At 33.1% G+C, this 23,315-nt stretch overlaps 1 non-coding gene across 1 annotated transcript; it reads left to right on the top strand.

The window, feature by feature from the left end:
- The first annotated feature begins 14,170 nt into the window (after window positions 1-14,170).
- Trnal-uaa (transfer RNA leucine (anticodon UAA)) lies at window positions 14,171-14,254 on the top strand. Its single transcript has one exon. It is a non-coding gene; the product is annotated as a tRNA-Leu (tRNA).
- Window positions 14,255-23,315: the final 9,061 nt, after the last annotated feature.

Below are 23,315 nucleotides of genomic sequence, written 5' to 3'. Positions count from 1 at the left end.
TAATTTAATTTATTGTACTAAAATAATTTGCACGAAATAATGAACCAGGAAATGATGCAAGAATTATGAATCAAACGTTGAAAATTTATGAACGTGACGTATGTTTTTTTGTGACCGAAACATGTCAAAATGATTGCTCGTACACTAATTTTGTTTAATATTCGTGAGAATAAAAGCAACGGATATATTTTCTATTTATCCCTGGAAACTCAGGACACAAATTGTTAAATAATTTCATTGTAATCTATAATTGTTTTTTAGTTACTTTTTAGTCTACTATCTTAGTTATTTTTTATTTTGACTTTAAAATACCGTTAATGAAATCATAGACAATATACAACAATGGCGCGGATAATACCTCTTTATTGATAAACCTTAAATAACCATAAAATAATATGTCATCCTAGAAAACGTTCAAAAAGGACAAATCATTTTTTTAAATTATTTATTATCTTTTTTTTTATTAATAATTTATAATTCACATTGGATTCAACGTTTTTTGTAACTTGGTCTTGATATAATTTTTGTAAGTGTCGCTCCTCGTTAAGACGGAAAGGGTACCACGGGTTTTTTAGTGGGTATTCCGATTTTCAGGACGCACTCGACGCCTTGGACACCGGCGAGCCCCACATACTCCCATATTGTTCCCGTAGGGGAAACGAATAACGCATTTTTCCAGCGTAAAAAAAATGCTGTAATTTTCTTATAGTATCACTTTTTAGCCACCAGAATATATTTTACGTTAGATAACGGATCAGAGTCTAGAATTTATGCTTAGGCTGTATAAAGTGGGGCAGTAACTATAAAGTTCAACCAATCGTAGGCAAGTGCACGAAGGGGGTGCGATGGAAGCAGGGGGAGTGGTGCGATATAGGGGGAAAATTCAAATTCCTTTATCCAATATAGCCATTGAACTGATGACGTTTTCTGTCATGACACTTAATGTCTTGGTCCTTTTAGTTTTCCAGATAAGGTCTGGATATTATTTACTCAACGAAATTAACTCAGTTGTTTTTTCAGCTATTTATATATAATATGTATCATGTATATTTATATGTAACATGTAATCATCTGGTGGAACCTGCCAGTTATTCAAATTTAACGTGGCCTCAAATACGGCACATAGCTAGTTATGTCTATATAAAAATAAATGGCTAAATCGAATTTCATTACCTACTTGTTTGTTACCTAATGTTTTTGTTATGATTGCATTGGAAAAATTTACTTGGATTCGACATATTATATGCGACACAAATATAAAACAATTATAAACACATTATTTTATAGTATGGGAAGGCGGACGAGCATATGGGCCACCTGATGGTAAATGGTCACCAAACGCCCTTAGACATTGGCATTGTAAGAAATGTCAACCATCGCTTACATATCCAATGCGCCACTAAACTTGGGAACTAAGATTTTATGTCCCTTGTGCCTGTAATTTCACTGGCTCACTCACCCTTCAAACCGGAACACAACAATAACAAGTACTGCTGTTTTGCGGTAGAATATCTGATGAGTGGGTGGTACCTACCCAGACGAGCTTGCACAAAGCTCTACCACCAGTAAATTATGTAATTACATTATGTACATACGACAACCACACACGCACATATATATGTAAATACATATTTATACAAAAAAAAAATGTTTCACTCTCGCTACTAAAAAGGTGAGTTGAAAATTTAAATTAAAAAAATCGATTACAACATAAATACCCTTATGTAACACACGTAGGGCTGATTGTGGCCTTACGTAAGCCTGTCTGGGTAGGTACCCTACACGCTTCATTTCTTGTACGGCTAAGCAGCACTATTTAGCGATGTTGTGTTCTGGATTCAGGGGTGAATGAGCTAGAGTAATTTCAGGCAAAAGGGATGTAATTTCTTTGTTCCCGAGGTTGGTGGGTAGATATATCTGTTGGTCAGAATTTTTTAATATAAGAGAGGGCAAACGAGCGTGAGACGCACCTGATGGAAAGTGGCTACTACCGCCTTACCAACATTTAAGCAATGAGTAGGCTCTTTTGAAAAGTCGAAAAGTTCGAAAAAATTCGAAAAGTCTCCGATGAAAGCTGGTTTTAAAGAGTGATTGTGTGAGACAAGTAATGACTTAATAGTCGCGGTGTTATGGTATTTAAGACATCGAGTTGGTGAGGAATTTAGAATTCTGACTAACTGACTGCAATTAATGCAAATAATTCCTCAGAGCATTTCCCGTGACAGATGCGGTAGAAGATGCATAGTGATCCAATAGCTCTACGCAGATACAATGGAGCGAGCCGATCGGAAAGAATTTCATCGTGAACATTTCAAGCTGTTTTTCCTTTGAATGCGGTTAACGGACGAAGCCAGAGATGAGAGCAGTACTCCATAGATGAGCCGACGTGCAGTACTTTCTCGCTTTGTGAAGCATATCGCCAATGTCTTTGAGCGGTGGTGATCACCTACCATCAGTTGGCCCAATTGAATAGTTCACCTATAGGTAACCTATTAATAGTAAAAAAAATAACAAAAATAATAGTAATAGCAGTTGTGAGATCAATTTAATAAATGCAAATCTCTCGTCTCACCTAATTGTATTTATATTATTTATTTAATTATTATCTGTAAATGATCACTAAAGGATAATAATAATAATAAATAATTATATTTATTACATAAAACTTCATATAAATAATAAACTATAAAAATCAAAATATCATAATTTAATATTTACATTTCCATCAAATTCCAGAAGCTGGCTTCGTACAATATTTAAAAAAACCTATTCTCGACTCCGATCATAAAAAATAGTGTTTTTTTTTAAATATTGATTGCTTTGCTAAAAATTAAGTAAAATTTTGTAAACAACTGTGACAAATTAAAAGACATTTGTTTCGTAGATAGTAGTTCTCTATAACCAATTATTATGGTATGTCTTGCTATGTTAGTGGTTTAATAACACGCTGAATTAGATAAAAAAGGAACTTAAATTTATGAAAACATAATTCATCATAGTCATCATTGCATGTCAGCCAATCATAACTGCTGGAAAAAGATTCTTCCTAAGACGTTGACAAAAGCTGCCGGTTCTCTGGTCCGCAATCAGTTGCCACATTCTTTAGATCATCGATCCACTCGGCGTGAGGATACCTTTCGCTAACTTTACCGTACCGTGGTCTCGAATTTGTGGATTAGTCCCGTAGTTAGTTTTACTAATTATTATAAACGTTAACGTAGACACAATACAGACAAATGTTTCTATAATAATTAGTCAAGAAAAATGCGGCGGACGCGATAGTCAGAGGAATGAAATAAATATTCATATTTCATTTTAATTCTTTATTTTTCATAAAGGTTCATTTCAAATAGTACAATATACACATTGTACTCTTATAAATAGTACAATATACATATTATACATAACATAAAAATTATATTTATAAAGAAAATAACTGTAGGAAGAGTATTTCCTAGGAGAGTAGTATGATATTTTATAGTACAAAAATGATAGTAGCTAATCTAAAACTATATTAAACTTTTTTTTTATATGCTTTACTATTCTTAAATTTGTTTTTAGCTTAATACTTTTACCCCAGAAAATTGTTTGTGTTCCGACATTAAAATTGGACGAAATTTTCAAATCGTTTTATTATATTTTGATGATATTACTGAATCTTCACAAAAAAAAAAGCGTTAATTTTGATTAATATATTTCCTCGTTTGAATCCAGAAGCTGCGAACTGTGATTTCTTATCTAATGTTAAATTAGTAAATTTATCTTAATAGCTTTTAGTTAAGTGAGCACAAATTCTCATCACTGAAAGGAGGTTTTTAACTACATACAAAAAATATATTTATAACGTAATTACCACAATCAAATAATAAATATTATTAAAAAAAAAGTAGTGCGTGTTTTTTTTTAACTATTCGATAGCATTGACGTTACGCGGGGTGCTCTTTAATATAATTTCATAATAATAATAAAAACTCTTATGAACTGCTTGTACATGTGTGATTTACAACATGATTTACAACAAGTAATTTTTTTGACTACCGCTGCAACCTAATCATTTAAATAATTTATATGAATGACAATAATTATTATAATTATTGTTATTTCGTAACGTTATAACGCTATCGAATACGTTAAAAAACACGCACTACGAGTAGGTACTATTATCGAATAAACGTCGATCACCGATTGCTTGACATGCTCTCCATCAGTATTGCTTGAGAAATACAAATACCGATATCAATATCGATTATTTGGTATAAACTTGGAACTGTTTGTCGACGTCGACTAATCCATTCTATAATTGATCCATAATATCGATCGTAGATCAATCCATTTGTTAAAAGAGCGTTAATTTAATTAATTATTCCGTTCCGTTCTATCATAGGTCGCTCGATAACAAAATTGAAAGTTAAAATGGTAAACTTTGAAGGAAATTTGTCACAACAGTCTGTACGTGTATTGCTAGTAGACAATATTATTGCAATTTTGGATAAACAGTAATCATAAGTAATTCCATTGATTTCACTAGATCTGTCCCCAATGATACATACATACTGGTGTACTTATATTTTTCACATATTGTACTATATTTTAAAAAATAAAATTTGATTTTTTTTTTGTTAAACATTAGGCAATTTTACAAGCAATATATTTGTCAGAAATGCTTGATTTAAGCCGTGCAAGACTAACGAATTCTAAATACAGAATTCAATAGGCATTTGATAAAAATGTGTTTATCATTTGTTCCGATTTCCTCAGGTGTTCCTCAGGGCTCTCACCTCGGACCATTACTATTCAATTTATTTATTAACGATGTCCAGAGCATCATCAAGCACTCGACTACACTTTTGTATGCTGATGATATGAAAATATTTCTCGAAGTTGAATCACAATCTGACTGTTTGTATCTACAAGAAGACCTCAATAGATTATTTCAATATTGCTGTGATAACCAGTTACTTCTTAACGTTGATAAATGCAATGTAATATCTTTTTCGAGAAAACGAAAACCGATAGAATTCAGCTATCACTTAAATGGTATTAGTCTAAGACGGGTATCCGAGGTGAGAGATTTGGGGATATACCTCGACAGTAAACTCACATTTAATGCACATATCAACCATGCTGTTGCAAAGGCTTATCGGGTGCTTGGATTTGTACTCAGGATTGGCAAAGACTTCAGAGGCTTGGAAACTTTAATTATTTTATATAATGCATATGTTCGCTCAATTCTCGAGTATGGGTCCGTGATCTGGAATCCTCAATATAATATCTACACTGACAAGTTAGAGAAAGTTCAAAAAAAATTTGTTAAACACCTTGAGTTTAAAGTACAACAAAGTGCTTCCTATTCTTGTTCCTATAATTTATTACCTTTGGCCGACAGACGCATATTGAGAGATCAGGTTTTCTTATTTAAAGTTATAAGGAATCTAGTTGACTCCCCTTACCTTTTATACAACATAAATTTTAAATGTCCCAGACTAAGTTCTCGCCACCAGTGTCTATTTGATGTACCTACTACAAGAACCAAATTCACACAAAACAGTTTTATATTCCGATCTTGTAGGAACTATAACAAATACTTTTCTAGTGTGACTTATTTGTAACCACACTAAATTATTTTAAAAAATTAATTAAAAATGTTTTAGATAATCGTAATTAGAGTTACTTTTAAAGAGGATGTAATTTGATGTATTTTTATTAATTTATTATTTTTAACATTATTTTATTTTAATTAAATGCTTTTCTCTTCAGATTTTATATTAGGTTAGATTAGTTAATTAATATATTTAATTAAATTCATATCATTGTATTCAAATTGCTCTAATTCTGTATTATTTGTAAGTGGAAACTTAATTGGTATCTGTATTATCTTTTTCAATCATATATTTGTGTATTATGTTACTGTTTGTTTCCCAAATAAAATAAATAAAATAAAAAAATAAAAAATAAAAATAAAATATTCTTATTAGTTTTCTATAAATATTATAGAAAATTTTATTATTATAGAATGTATAGAATTAAATAGAATTTATTTATAGAATATATAGAATCTTAACACATATGCTTAACAATGTTCGAGAAAGTTCAATGACTATCAGACATGCGGACTAAAATCGTCTTTATTCACATGTATGTAAAGTCTAATATCGTCTGTTCTATAAAGTTGTTTCCGCGAATTTAAATTATAAAATGCTTTTTATAGTTTGGATTCGCGGAAGGTAACGTTTATTATTGTCTATTATGTGTTAGATTTTTAGATGTTTCATATATTATGTTAACGATAGTAAATAATAACGGTATAAAATAGCGTGTTATGACAGCATCAGTTTTACTTTTAAAAGGGGAGGGTGCATATATCTTCACAGTGAAGTACAAGGACGATAAGAACGTCTATTGCAAAGATTATGGATCTTTGTGAACGAACAAGTTATTTAGTATATCGAATTATTAGTTTATTTTCTATGTATTATTTGATAAAAAATCACTTCTTTCCACCGACGGAATTTTATTACCTACAAGCTCGTAACAATACTCGGGTGTCTAATTCCTACAAGATGGGCAATCATTTATAGGAATACCTATACTAATTGATAGCCCAAGATTATTTCTTTCCCATAGATCCTTTGCATTATTTTGTAAGGATGCGTATAATTTCATACGGGTATAATTTTCTGACCTTAGTTTCTGGGAATAGTCATAGAATACAGGACCTCTTTTGGTCTTCAAAAGTATTAAATACCACGTTTTTTTTATAGAATAGGAAGGCGGACGAGCATATGGGCTACCTGATGGTAAGTGGTCACCAACGCCCATAGACATTGGCATTGTAAGAAATGTTAACCATCGCTTACATCACCAATGCGCCACCAACCTTGGGAACTAAGATGTTATGTCCCTTGTGCCTGTAATTACACTGGCTCACTCACCCTTCAAACCGGAACACAACAATACCAAGTACTGCTGTTTAGCGGGAGAATATCTGATGAGTGGGTGGTACCTACCCAGACGAGCTTGCACAAAGCTCTACGACCAGTAAGAATCACCAATAAGTAATCAACTTAAAAAATAAAACCTTATCTAAATACAAAATCTGAACGATATTGTTAGAACCGTTTCTGAGATACAGGAATATATATACAAGAATTGGTAATTTAATATAATATATAATATATTTATTTATAATATATTATTTATTTATAATATATAATATATTTTATATATGATATAGTATAAGTATAACTCTAAATTTTATTTGTAGACATACACCCAGTATTATATTACATTTATAAGTAATAAGAAAAGTAGTAAAGAAAAACATAATTCAGTAAGATTTCAATGGCCACAGTTATATATACTATGGGGGTAACAAAAAAGAATCTACTACGTATTAGGTACGGTAAAATTCAAGTACAAATTTTAATTAATATATTATGTTTGTTGTAAATGTTGCCACTATGTTGATTTGTCTACTGTTATTCAGTTTATATCTGTTATTTGTACAATATTAAGTTACATTGAATTAGTCGTTCTTTTGACACCAACTTACGTTTAGTAGCTAGATAAAAGGATGCAAATCCAAATAAAAGCCAATAAAAATTATAGGGTTTTTCTGTCGATGTTGGAAGCGTGTTCACTCCCCTGCCTTGGAAAACACTTGCACACGTTTGTTATGCGCCCAAATTTTTCCAGTCGTGTCGAATTGCCGTTCCATCGGATTATGACTGTGAGAGAATAAAGAGTGAAGCTGTGTTTGAGTGCACATACTTGTGCACTATAATATATCCTGTGCAGTTGGCTAATTTATCTTGAGATTGGCCGCCGTGAACTTAAACGGTCAGGGTGACATTATATTTTTTTTTATAATATACCTACATATATTTTTTTTTCAGCTTATCGCCATCCACTGCTAGACGAAAACCTTCCCCATAGAACGCCAACCATCTCATTTAAGGGGGCTTTTTGCCTTAGTCACCACGCTTGGCAGGCGGGTTGGTGACCGCAGTAGCTGAAAGTCATTCGCTGATAGCGCTGCTGCCATCTATCAGGATTTGCATTTTGCTGTTACGGTCACGATTAGTCTATTTGATCTGGTTACAAAATGACATTGAAACCCCTTAAAGCTGATTCGCGGATTTGATTTCCGATGGCGGATATTGGTTTGTCAACATAACTTAGCGGCTATTATTTAAACGTCTCAGACACTGGAATTGAATTCGTGAGGATGCTTATACAATTTAAAAATCATGTGATATTTTCTTATGTAAAAGGTAGAACACTTACTTCTATGTTTATAGGCGACAGGATCTATTGAGGGCTAACGCGGATTCAAATCTGAACAAACAACGCCGATTTTTGATGAGATCAATATGTAAATTATCTTGTACTCTGCTTGTGTATACAAAAATTCGCACTAGGTCAGAATAGTGGAAAAGGAGAAGAATAGTCCAGCTTTGGGATATTTATAGTCTTACCTTGTTACATGGCTGAGCGTGCCCAGCAAGCACTACTTAAAGTAATTATGTATTTACCATTCCGATATTCCACAAAAAGGGTTTATGAGAAGGCGGGATGTTTTATCTGTGAGAAACCTTTTTGTACACCTTTTTGTATACAAAAATACCATAAATCACACAAAATTTCAGTAGAAGAGATTGATTTCCTTACAATGAAGTTAAAGTAAATTTGCATAGCAACAATATAACAGTCTTGCACCTAGATTTTATAAAAATCATCATCATAACTACCAATTAAAAGACAAAACTAAAACATAGTTAAAACAACCTTAATTATGAGAACGTTGAGATACTATTACCTAATTGATAAATGAACATTCACATCGCACTGTCAAATATAGCACACACACACACTCTCACATACACATACACTCACACACACACACATTTACACACCCACACACACACGGTTTGGATTAACTTACAATAAAAATAAGTAGGTAATATTTCTTACAGTGCCAAGTCTATGTGTGATGGTGACTAGTTTCTTATAGGTGACAAATTTCACAGTCCGTGTCCATCCCCTACCGTTTTTTAAAATATGAGGAATATATATACATTTTAATAAATGATAAATTATATCAAAATTCTCAATACGATAAACTCATTAAACGATTTTCATTTCTCTTATTCTCAACAGTAAACATCATCATCATCAGATGTGACATTCCTGGGATCGATTCTGGGCTGGTTTAACCCCCGACCCAAAACGTAAAATTCCTGCTTCCTGAAGGAAGGGGTCCTTCTTAAGTCCACGCGAGCTGGTTCTCGATGTCACCGCCTAACTGTGACATCAATTCCATCGCGCACAAAGAAATTTGGCAACTCCTTTCTTTGTCGCACTACCAAATAATGGAATTCCTTACCAGCTCACGTGTTCCCCTCCTCTTACAACCCGGGTTCCTTCAAACGAGGCATGAAGAGGCATCTTGCGGGCTGGCAAGGCGGGGACGGCTAGTACAGAACATTTTTCCCGACTGTACTGGCCGTCGTCGCGTTTGGACTCTACTACCACTTACCATCAGGTGGAGTAGAGTCATTTGCCATCCCGAGGCATATAAAAAAAAAAACGTAAAAATAAGTTTGACGTGGTTGTCTGTATCTCTGTCTTTCTGTCTACATGAGATCGTAGCTCTCGAACGGATGAACCAATTTTTAGCTTAGATGCTTTTATTTGAAAGATTTCTTAGTCGATAGTATTTTAGGCTATGTTTGAAGAAAATTGATTCAGCCTTTTAATAGTTATAGGGGGTTGAAAATGGAATGAATAAACTAATGATAGTAAGCGGATATATCCGAGTGAGGTATCAAATGAATGGATATGATTTGTGTATTACAAAATTGCCTGTTTAAAGGGGGGAGGAGTGAGTTGTTTTGGGGAAGGGGATAAATTTACTGATTTGGAGGATTTTGTTAATATATTTGATTTGTACCTATATTTCATATTGAAACAAGACAATACCTCCTACCTAAATCTAAGTTTAAAAAGTGTAAAATAAAACTTTAAAAAGTAATAAATAATATATGAATATTATAAATGTATCAACAATCAAAAATTAATAGTAAGGTTGGTATAAAAATGTCCACCGAATACATTATATTAGAATTTATAACACAAGATAAAATAATTATTTACATTAAAACTGTCGTGTCGAGGGACCGCTCAATACCAAACTACATACCTGCTAACATATATCTTTGTACCTACTCGGATTACCTACGTATACCTAAAGTGTGTATGTATTCAGACTTATATTTATTTATTTTAGAGTTAAATTTTTATTTAAGTTTTGTTATCGTTCGCATTAGTCTCACACTTAATTGGAGGTAGTAGGCAATCCATTATGTTTAACTAATTTTATTTAGGCTTTATAAATGTATTACTTCGTACTACAAAAGTTTCGTAGTCCTACAGAATGTGTCGAACCTAAAACGACTCGGTTGCTGAGATCTATCTCTAGACATTTTCACGCCTAAATTGTACCGGTATAAAAGGCATTGAAACAGTTTTTAAAATAAATATTTAAAAATATAGTTTAGTCAGGTTTTCTTAATTACAACCGATTCTTTATTTATTTATTTTTTCAGTTAAACCTAGTGCCTAGCTAACTCTAATACACGTCTTACTGTCTGTGCTCGCAGTATGAAATATCATAGTCTATCTAATTTTTATAATAATGTATTGCTCCTACAGATATACTGACATATGTGTTGTGAAATAAATAAATCAACTCTATAAAAAATCTAAACCTCCATATTCAAATCTGCTGCAAAGCATGTTTTGTTTTTATCTTTATCTGGGACAAAATTATTTTAATTCACAATCGTATACTAAAAAAAGATTCTTTATAACAAGGTCACGCCAAGGAGCACGAGATAAATTAAAAGAACAACTTTAAAATTATTATCGTAACTAGTGCGAACACAAACACACACCCACTCATATTAAGATGACCTTCCAATGTGAAGCGAATACTATGAATTGCAATAAACAATTATCGTTGTAAAAGTGTATGTAGGGGATCAAATGTTCTAGATTAATGTACGCTTACAGTTTAAATAAAAGTTATAGTTAACTTTATTTGTTTTTAATATAACAGGTCGGCGGACGAGCATACGGACCTCCTGATGGTAAGTGGTCGCCAACGTTCATAAGAAATGCTAATAAACGTTTACATCGCCAATGCGCCATCAACCTTGGAAACTAAGTTGTTATGTCCTTTGTGCCTGTGTAATTACTGGTTCACTCACCCTTCAAACCGAAACACAATACTGCTGTTTTACGGTATTTACCAACATACATTACCAATAAGAGGGGAATAAAATAAATGCAATTTTAATTATAGCTGATTTCATGCTTAGTATTTAACTAGCATCAGACAAACAATATAAAATTAATTTAAAAAAATGCTCTTGTGCATTCGACCCGGCGGCAAATTACAAAGACTAACGAAATTATAGCAAAATTGTGAATTCTCCCTTTTCCATTACTCTCGTAGTCCGATGAGACGGCAATCCGGAATTACCGAAGATGCATCAACTGCGCTAGCAAAGGCTCTATCTAGGTGCTTTTCGAGGCACGGGGATTAACACTGGCAACTTTCGAACTCCAAGTTACTACCATGTCCACGCTGCGTCTTCCGGGTCGTCACTCGAGAACCTTTCTGCCCCAGCGGCCGTCGGTTCTGCGAGCAATGAAACTATGACTTAAAAAATATTTTATAAAATAATTTAAAATGTTACGCGATCGAGATTATTTAAAAAATTATGGTAGAATACTCACTGGATAGCACTCTGTTTGCTGTGGAAGGACATCCTAACTAAAATATTTTTCGAACTTGAAACACAATATAATCAATCTATTTAAAAAATATTGCCATTTAATCAAGAAATTAGTTTGATAATGACTAATTGTTGTACAAAAATACATAGACTTTATTATCATAATATATAAATAGCGTTCGTTTTTTAATTTATATTTCTAAAAGGTCAGCTCTAAGTACTTTTAGCTTCGTATAGTTTTTTATCCACACCATTACAATACGATAATTTTGGTAGCAAAATAATTAATTAATAGTGACTGTGTGAAGTTGCATTGAGTAAAAAAAAAAGAAACAATCTATTGCAGGAAAAACATACCTACAAAATTATAACAAGTATTACGTACAGACAGCAAAATAGTATGTGTGAGATAAAATCTGCAGTATAAGTCTTCGAACTATTTTTAATAAACGATAGTAAGCCTTAAAATAAGCAGTTTTATGCTAAATAAATTATTTTTAAGGGAATAAAAATGCCTGGGAATATATATAAGCATTTGTAACAACTATTTTCCACCCACGGCTCGAGTAGATCGATATTATTCTCGGCACTCTGCGGGGTTTAACTTCGCTCACAAACCAGAAACCAGAGTAAATTTTCACTACTGCAACCTAAATCCATACGGACTTTCTTATAAACGTTTATATAGCGGTGATTAGTTAAACAATACTGTGTCTTCTTCTTTCGAATGTCAAATCAATAATGACAGCAAAAGACCTTTTTTTAACTAATTTTTTTTTTAACCAATCCCCCTAAACAACTTTTATAATCAAAGCCGATAGTCGAAGTGTGTTTACCGGGTAGAGTACATATTTACCGTGTATTATTTTGCTTAACTACATTAGATAAATCATCTCATCACTACTACTACTGCTACTAAATATTAGTAATTACTATCAGGAATGTTAGCCAGTTTTAATTATTTATTTATCTTATTAACAGAAAACAACAAATGGTCATATCGCTTATAACGATCTCTCACAAAAAACCTCTAGTGAAAGAAGTTTTTTAAGAGTTGGTACACAACAATGCTAAAAATTCTAATTATTAAGTATAAGTATAATATAATTATTTAATTAATTCTGGTAGCCACTTGTAGTCTTCTTCGTTAGTTACATTTCACCAAAATGATACTCCCTACAAATGCTTGATTGACTTGTTGATAAAAATACCAAAATCGCTATATGAAGTATAATATTGCAGGAATTCCCTTGGATTCATCATGGATTCCATGATCAGAACTGGATTTTGGATAAAAATTTTACCAATCTGAAAGTATATCATTTCATATCAAAAAATTTTTTTTTCAATCGTTTAATAAATGACAGAGTTCTGAGGTTAAAATAGGTATATAATTTTCTTAATGGCTCAATTCTAGCATAGGAAGTATATATACTTTTTGCTCATTAGCTTTTCAATGTCAAGTCCAACCACAACAATTTTTACAAAATTAAAATGACATTTTATATGGCAACCTTATATTTAGTGGCGATAGCTAGAATTGTTTTTAATGACTGTTACTCGCCTATTTTGCTAGGTATCAAGGAAAAGCAGTGTCATTCTCAATATCAAATGATTATTATAATATGATCATATTGTAGTCATGTTCAATTATCAAATGTTATAGTTACGTAACTACCATATCCAGAATAGCAATGACAATAAAATCATGTCGTTGCCTGTGTATTACCCGAACCGCCAGGTCTTCCTTTACCTCCCTCTCATCACATATTCTACTGCCAACAGCAGTACGTCGTGTTGTATTGTAAAGGTTGGAAGAGTATTTAAGCCAGTGTAACTAAATACACCACACCACCACCGGGGAAATAACATCTCAGTTCGCAAGATTGGTAGCGTATTGGTGATGGATGGAAAGGTAAATATTTCTTACGGCTCCGATGTCCATGGGTCGTGGCGACCGATTACCAGCAGGTGGCCCATCTCCCCTAAATTGTTGTCTGGTTTGGTTAAATGAAAAGAAAAGAAATAAAAAAAATGAAGTTGTTCTCTTAGAAAAAAATTAATTTTGCGATTTTGTTGCAAAATTTAAAAAAAATATTTGTCATATATCTTTCTTATTATTGTTTTTATAAATATGGAATAAGCAACGTTGACAAAATTCACATCTAAAGTAAAAAAAACATGCTTGTGCGTACAAAGACTCGTCAAAGAAAAATAGTATATATATAAATATGAATAATATAAAGTCATATCAGTCGGCATTTATTTAGTCGTCATTATTATGCAATCACTAGATAATTGCATAATTGGATAAAAGATTAGATATTTGCTTCTATGTACACATGTGACTTTTTACCACTAATGAAACTGTCAGGTTGGCCGAGCGGTCTAAGGCGCCAGATTTAAGCTCTGGTTCCCGAGAGGGAGCGTGGGTTCGAACCCCACACCTGACACGAAACACGAAATAGCGCATCGCTTTTTTTTGTTATATTATATATTTTAAAAATAAATTTAGACTCGAAAATCTCCCAAAAGACTTTTATATAATACTTGCGACCCCCGCTCCGCTGGCTTCACAAGGATTCAATTTACTAAGTTCCCCTAATAAAAAAATAATATTATTAAATAAACATACTTTTAAGTATGTTTATTTATTTAGTACGGGGCGTACTGACTTCCCCGCAATCGCACAGCTGAATGCCATAATAATTATTTCTGTAGCAAGTAATCTTATAAATTGATACTAATTTTTAAAAGAGTGTGTTGTGAGTGTATCTAAGGTAATAGATATATACTCTTGTGGACTTTACTGTACGTATTTTTTATATGTGTGCGTATGAAAACAGTTTTTTTTTTTGGCAAAACGCCGACGTAGTTCAGCTATTTTGTACAAAATAATACATATGAATTATATATATTACCAATCCTGGTATGATAGTATATCTATTGGTGAAAACCTTATCAAAATCCGTTGCATGGTTTAGGTGTTAGCTAGAGAATAAGGAAATTAGAGTCTTTGCTTTATAGTATTAAAATATATTGAACTGAAAGGAAGACCTACCGTTAACACCTCCCACCTAGAAAGCATCAAAGAAAAATCATTTTTTGATAATCGTAAGGTTATTATATATATATATATATATATATATATATATATATATATATATATATATATATATATATTATATAAAACCTTCTATATAACAAGACATAATTCCCCTTACTGGGACCTCGTTCACTCGCACGAGATACATTACATTAATATAACTAGTTTAAAATTCTTATCGAAAGTAGAGCAGGCACAAACGTGCGAACCACCCATTCAGATTACCTTCTATACAATGTGAAGCGCCAATGCTATGACTTCCTGAAGAAGGTTATAGTTTCTTTTATTGAATACTAGTTTCCAAACGAGTGCATAGCGCTAACGCCTCCTCCCCGGTCCCCGGTCAGCGAAGTGCGCTGTCCTACTTCGCTGACCGGAGGACAGTGGGAGTGCCCCGGAGGCACTCTGCTCACGCTCCTGCTCTACGGCTTGAAAATGTCATGTCGCAGAATGAGATCAATACAGCATGTATATACTTTTATTACGCCTTTTTATTTAATTTTAACAGGAATGCAGACCTTTAATGTTTGCCTTATATCAATAAGTATCGTTTCACCTCGCTGATCCTAACGTTATAACAGTAGGATCTGGGAATAATATACAAATTCATAGCCTAAATATCTCAATGGTGAAAGCAGCAGATTCGATCCTGACTCTGGGTGGGTGTGATCACTTACCATCAGGAGGATCACTTTCACGTACGCCTTCCTAATGTAATTAAAATAAATAATAATAATATATTCATTTTGCTTTTAATTTTATTATTTTTTCATTAGTCAAATGGGCCTTCAAATAGAAACAGAGAGACTCACTCAAAGCTTTATTTTATATGTAAATGTACTAATATATACCATAAAAATGTAATAATATTTGCTCTTGCAAAGTCGCGTCAGCTGCGTTGTATATCAATGCTAATGTCCACGGAAGTCATTGTTATTTTATTACCAAGAATTTTTTGCGTTTGGTAAAGTCAGCTACGTGATTAACGACACGATTCCAGAAAGGCATGGTTCTGAAGGTCTGATGCAGATGGAAGCTTATGCTAGCGCAACGATGGGCCATGTTTCGACATATCAGGAACTATACAAGGTTGACCTTGGAAGAAGTAAGTCAGGCGTGCTGGTGTTTAGTTTGCGATGCTTCGACTGAGGTCAGTCTATTTGTGATCATGCGTCCCTTTAATTATTGCTTAAATTCAATACGTTCACATTTATTTCGATTATTTTTTTACAATGACTCTTAATAAATATGCACGTCACACTAATAATTTATCTAAGAGAGCCAAGGTTTTAATTTTATATCTTTTTATTTATATTACCAGTTTCTGAATAAGTTCGTAAAATACTTTGCGAATGTTTTATTACAAGACGTAATAAGCTAAGGTTTCTAGAATTTATATAAATACTACGGTTATATAATGTTGTAGTGTTTGTTTGTTTGAACGCGATAACTCCAACAGTCAGTTTTGAAACAACTTTATAATATAACATGGCGTCGAATCGGTCGAAGTTGCTCGGAGCGATTAATAAATATTGTATACATACAAAATGTATCTCTACCAGTTCATCTATATGATAAATAAAAGGCCATGTCTTGGCTGGATGACGTATATATATAAAATTATACATATATACTATAGCTACGCACAAAATAATAGATACAAACTTAAAATTTAAAAGAGATCTTTGGAATTGCATAAAACTAAGAATTTATTAGCAAATATTTAGTTTAGAAAAGATGCTTCACTTTAAACTTATTCGAATCGACTTGTTCAAATTGTTGATCTTTTCAGCTCATTAAAACAAGTACATGATTTCATATATTTTGGTGATCAGAAAAACAGGTTGCGCTGAAAGCTATATTATTTAATATTTTCGAACATACTGCGGGCGCAAGCGCAACGTGTAAAGCCAGTTAAATGTAAAGTAAAGAATACACAGATATATCCTGGTTTAAATAAAGGCTCGAATTCTCTCGAATATATTTTTCATAAGCCCCGATGAACAATGAACGCAAACAAAAAATCAGCGTTCCTATAAAATGGAAATACCTATAAATGATTTAGTGTTATTTAAAATCGAGTTATATTTGCAGTCAGAAGTTCTATTTGAGGCGAATATAAAAACCTACGTTAAATATTATAAAAAACGAAAATAAAATTGAAATAAATCTTAAAATAGACTTTAATTTATTAGACTTTAATCTGACTATAATTGTTGAAAACACTTACAAATTGTTTTAGTGTATATATTTTTTCTTTGTTTCTTTGTCTTTCAATATAAACATTTTATGTAGAGTGATTCTATCCGCGAGAAGCCGAGACGGGTAGCTAGTGTATAAAAGTAGTAGTGAATGCTATTGCTAGTTAAAGGTGTCTTCTACTCATTAGAAGAAGATTTTGTTGGTAAAGCTGCCAAACAACGGCAAGGTACCCACATACGGCAGAATTTCATCCGACACATGCAGGTTTCTTCCATATTTTCCCTCAACCGAGCACGAAATTAGTTATAAAAACTTAGCGGTATTTATCCGCGTTTGAACCCGCTATCGTCGATTATGATTCATCTGTTTTAATTAACGATCAATTGTACAGCCAGCCTATTATATTGATTGTGAATATTGTTCATATAAAAAATTATATCAATATTCTGCACAATCTACAGATTCAAGATTCACGAGACTATAAAAGTGCTATTATTTTCTAAGCCTACACACGAGAATCATAGCAAAATTTTTAATATTGTATATAATAAATAACAATATCGTTATAACTACGACTATCATGTGCTTAGGTAGTTTATGCACGTAACGTCATCCCTCACAGTCCATCCAATAACCATCTTGTTATATGACAAACGTATGTAACTTGTATACAAAAGTTTAGTTTTCTTTTAGTTTACGTTACAAAATCATTAAAAAAAAATAGCCTTTTGTTGCCATTTTTCCGTAATATAAATTCGATGTGTCATATTTGTGGCTCATGTTAGCTTCTAAAAGCCTTTCTTGATTCCTCAGCACATTCATCATTCGAGTAAGGCATTTAGGGTATTACTGTAATGTGGGTTACATTTAAGTGGAAATTTGACCCTTATCACTAAACCAATAAGGTCTTTAACTATATTATTATCAATGTAATTTATTTATTTATTATTTATCTATGGTTATATTCATCTAAATTTTTGTAATTAAAATTTAATATTTAAAGCTTTTTTTACAATGCACAAAAGGGAACTCTGCAAATTATACAATAGGTACACCAATTGAGATATTCCTTTTTTATTTATTATATACTAGATTCCGCTTCGCCCGCGTTTTTATAGAAGGGAGGGGGGGAGAGGTTGTTAGGGATCCTATGTCCTTTCTGTACCTCTGACAACACATATACAATATTTCATGATGATTGGTTCAGTAGTGAAAGTGTGAAAGCGTCACAAACAAACTCTCACTCTCATATTTATAATATTAGTTAAGATAAACGATAAATCATTTAATATGACAAGTTTGATTTAATAAAGTAGTTAATAAAATTTTAAGCATTTACTTCAATTCTTTTTTTCAATAAATATCTATAAATCAGTAATTTTAGCTCATTATCAGATTAAATGAGTTTTTTTTTAATGACTATATATTTTACGTATGTATCTGTGTAACCAGTAAAGAATGAATTTATTTATTTTTATTATTAGGCACAAGTGAAGTTATATTGCATATGTACTATTTCTAGAGTAACTTAGAATAAAAATAAAAGCTGCTGCATACTAAGATATACACTTATGGACAAAAAAATAATAATTTATATAACAGTGTTTGTTATTTATATAATAATATAACTGAATTTTGAGATAACGGTTTTGATTTTATGTATTTGTTCATTAGCGGCCATATTTGTATTATATGAAAAATTTAACTATAGCTAATCGACAGAAGGACAATCTGCGTCCCTGTAGTAAAGGGATTCCACCCTTCAGGCGCGAAACACAAAAGAGAACGACTAAAAACAGTCGTTCAGTACTATTTCTGGAGGATTCCTGATATCAATTAGCTAATGACTAAAAATGAGATGAAATACGAAATAAAATTTTAAATTCCAAATATTTTTTTAACTATCTTGCTATATATATAACAAGACACTTTTACTTACTTACTTTTTTTTAATTATTCACTCACGCCATCTTAGATCTTTGTGAACTTATGTAATAATATGTAATTTAATATAATTTAATTAATATATTAAATACATTTTAGTTTAGGATATATTTATTTTTTATTAGTAAGTGTACCTTTTTCTTTTTCGCTGGAAAAGTGTGTTACACGTTTCCCCCACGGGAACAGTGGGGGGGCATGTGGGGCTCTCTGATGTCCACAATCGGAATACTCACTTAAAAAAACCAGCGGTAGCCTTTCCGTCTTAACGAGGAGCGCCACGGGATCGCTTTCGCATGCTACCGTGACTTAGTAAGTATACCTAGTTTATGTATGTAAGAACGAAGTGTTAACTTTGTAATTTCCATTATTAGAGCAAATAAATTATTTCGCACTCGTTTTATAAACCTTTTAATTATATTTCTAAAAAGAAAAAAACATACAGACTACATTTGCAATTCCGATTTACAGCTTGAAGACTTGATTTAGTTTTCGACCAGAGCCATCTAGCGGCAAGTAGATCTGCTAAGTTACCAGTCTTTTCAACAACAGATGTCACTGCACAATTAATATTTGCAAAAACCAAAACCAAAATTATCCCTAGAAGGAAGCTACATTATAATAAATGATTATATTAGTATGCCTCGTGAAATATTTATCGTGATGAAACGTGTCCAAAGATGAAAGTAAAAATAAAAGTCGGTGATTATTATTCTTTTATATTGAGAACGCTATGCGGAAACTTATGTTCGTCTTTTTCACCGTAATAATTGTTGGAGAACTTATAGTTATCTAAAGACCTTAATGTGGATAAGTCTATATTATTTATTGGTATAATAAAGTAATATGTAGTCATGATTAAAACAAAAAACGGATACCCTCTCGGAACACCTACTAAACTACGAAGCCGGGACGGTGAGCTAGTTAAGTATGGATTTAGTTCATTACAACTTGATTAATAATTTTAATAAGTAAAATAAGGTAGGTATTAATATATAGTGAAGTTAAAAAAAATCAAATAAACGAAAAAGATGTGACTGTCACAGGGCGCCTGTTGATTTTTTCGCTAAAGTGTGAGCGTTATCCTAGTCGGGTTTAAGCACCGCCAATATTACAGCAGGACGAATGGTGCTCTTAGCCGGCTAAACCCAGTGGTTCAGCCAGTCGTGATGAATAGTCCGACCCGACTCTTAGTAGGTAAACCGACGGCTATACGGTATTTACATTTCGAATCATATTCCCTCGTTGATTGGTATTTGTTGTAATAAAACGATTAGCGACGGATCATTCGAACTCGAAGAAATAATCTTTGAATTAATATTCAATAGCTAATCCATAATAAGAAGCATTACATTTGTTTATTGATTGTAAAAAATGATATAACGTTACGAAAAGAAATATCTTAGACTTAAGTAACCGCCGGCTGAAAAATGATGTCATTAGCATTATATTTATTTACAATTGTTTTGTTTATATCTTATGCAAAAAAAAACAATAAATATTCATTTGCTAGGACTTTAATTGAATTCAAATCGAAATGAACCAAAATAAAGGGCAATGTAAATGTATGCGTATTATGTACACGTGTGTGCATACCTTATTTTACTTTCGCGCTGCACATGTAATGATCAATGTGAGCGAGCTATTGATGCCAGTAAAAATAATTCTTTTATGTTCTATTTGTAGGAATTTCAGTAGGGTTCAATATTAATTTTGTGATATGAATAAAAGGTATTGTTCTACAAAATAAGGTATTTCTGTTAATATAAGTAGTAAGGTCCAGTGCAGTGGTAGCAGTATAACTTCATACCAATATAGAATGCTCATTCTACTATGGAAAAATGTACTGAATTAAAAAAAAGTGTCACATTCAAAATACTTTTATTTTACTTCATAACAACTCTAAATACTTCCTAGAAAGTTTCGATGAAATGTGTTTCGGCGTTTTGGAAATATTGAACAAATAATTGTATTTATGTATGTCCTGCGCCTCATTCTCCCTGAAGGTGTCAGCATCGTTTGCTATGCAGACGAGACGTTGGTGCTGGCATCGGGGGAGAATTTTGAGAGAACCAAAGAGCTCGTCGAGCTCGGGGTGAACATCGTCGTCGATAAGATCTACGAGTTGGGCCTTCGCATAGCGTCCCATAAGGCGGAGGCGCTATGGGTCCATACGCCACCGAGGAGCAGGGAACCGCCCGAAGCACACGTCCGCGTTGGTAACTTAAACGTCTAGGTGGCCAGATACATGAAATACATGGGCCTCACCCTGGATGATCGCTGGGGCTTCGAAGAGCATTTTGAGCGCCTAGTCCCCCGGATCGAGAAAGTAGCGGGTGCCATGCACAGACTGCTGCCTAATCTCGGGGGACCGAGGGAGGAAGTTCACCTCTATACCGTTGTCGTGCGATCGATGGCCCTCAGCATACGTTGGAGGCGTGCCCCGCGTGGAGTGCGGAGAGGGAGATTCTGGTCCTTGAAGTCAAAGTCAGGCAAGACCTGTCCCTGCAAGCAATCGTGTCAGCGATGTGCCGCAGGAAATCGGTGTGGTGGGACGTAACCTCCTTCTGTGATCGTCATGGTCTAGAAGGAGACAGCGGAGCGGGAACGAGAAAAGGCCGATCTTGCTCGGTGGAGACGGCGGTGATTCGGCCCTCCTACAGCCCCGACGCCCGGGACTAAAAAGATAGGGCGTAGCCTGATCCCCCACCCATGGAACCCGAGTACCTTTCTGAAGGTTTCCACTGCGAGAAAAAAAAGTTTTAGTAAACAGACTATAGACTGGTTAGGAAAACATATTTACAAGAGAACTATTGTAAGGAGAAGGCTCAGTAGAACTTGAACAGTTTAAGAAGTGACACGGAGTATAAGAATATTTGTACACAATATGCAATAAATAGAAAATGATTTACTTGTAATCAACAGCATTACATAAATGTTTGTACAGTTATTAATTACTACACATGGGATTACAGTCCTATATTATGAAAATTAAAAGTACAGACAAAATATAAGTAATAATATGTTTAATAAAAAATATTTTGACTTAATATTCATGCGAGAAATTCGTATACACGCGCGTGTATGCACGCTTGTTTGTGTGTGTGTGAGAGTTTATAGTACCTATTTTATGAGTTATCAGTAGAGTATTTTTTTATAATATGTTTTAATAATTAAAAACGCTAAGTTAATTTGCATATTAAGAAGTTTATTGATATTGCGTATTAGGAGGTAAATAAACAGGTTAAAAGGCTAATAAAATATGTTTCAAAGCAATCTTCTATCAATGAATGGAACTGATTAGCTAACATTTAGTTCACGAAAGATATGACGCTCCTCTTACACAATATTCAAATGCGTAATATTTTGTTGCATCTCAAGAAGACTGGGCCTCAGCGCCATTCCCTGGTGACCATATGTGTATGACTATCGTCATACTCGGTAGCGAGAGATGCTGGACGGAGATGGTCTGTCTCTGTACCCGGAAATCAATAAATAATTATTATTATTGAAAGAAAAATACCCCATTATAAATAATTATAATTTACTCAGAATAAATTTTTTTCATGTTGAGACTCATGAAAGAAACTGGCCATGGGCCAATGATGATGGATGAATATTATTGAGATGGAATCATTTACTTTTCAAAATCGACTCCTTGGCTGTATGGCAATAGTTATTGCTTTTCACGTCGTTGGGGATATTATTTAATTTAGTCAATTAATTTAAGAGATAAGGTCCTGCTCCTGAACTCTTTACAGGATTGCCGTCTCATCGGATAATGAGAGTGAGAGAATAGAAATTGCACCTGTGTTTGCAAACACACATCACTTGCATACACAATATGTCCTGTTCAGTTGGCTAATCGCTCTCGAGATAAGGACATTATATATTTATAATCAAACTAAACTCATGATGATATTCATCACCTTAGTTCTAAATAGGCGTGCACCTTGAAAGCTTCCACAGCGTGCTCTGCTTGAATAGTTAAAGTTGTACAAAAACAATGTATAGCTAAATTTTTATAATGAAAAATTCTAAAAATAATTCAGCGATAGCCTATCTCGGAGTTTGAAGTTGAAAGTGTGTAATCTCTCGTGCCTCGGAAAGCATGTAAAGCTGTTGGTTGGATGAAAATAAGCTCTGCACCCACTCCCCATCTACCCACTCTTATAAAAATATGGGGGCCGATTTATTGGAGCTTAGCATCTAAGATTATGTTAAAGAATTTTGAATTATATACTATCTACTCAAATAAAGCGTTA

The sequence above is a fragment of the Nymphalis io genome, chromosome Z (assembly GCF_905147045.1).
Source record: "Nymphalis io chromosome Z, ilAglIoxx1.1, whole genome shotgun sequence".
NCBI classification, from domain to species: domain Eukaryota; kingdom Metazoa; phylum Arthropoda; class Insecta; order Lepidoptera; family Nymphalidae; genus Nymphalis; species Nymphalis io.
The sequence above is the reverse complement of the archived record's forward strand: the minus strand, read 5'-3'. Positions and strand labels throughout refer to the sequence as shown.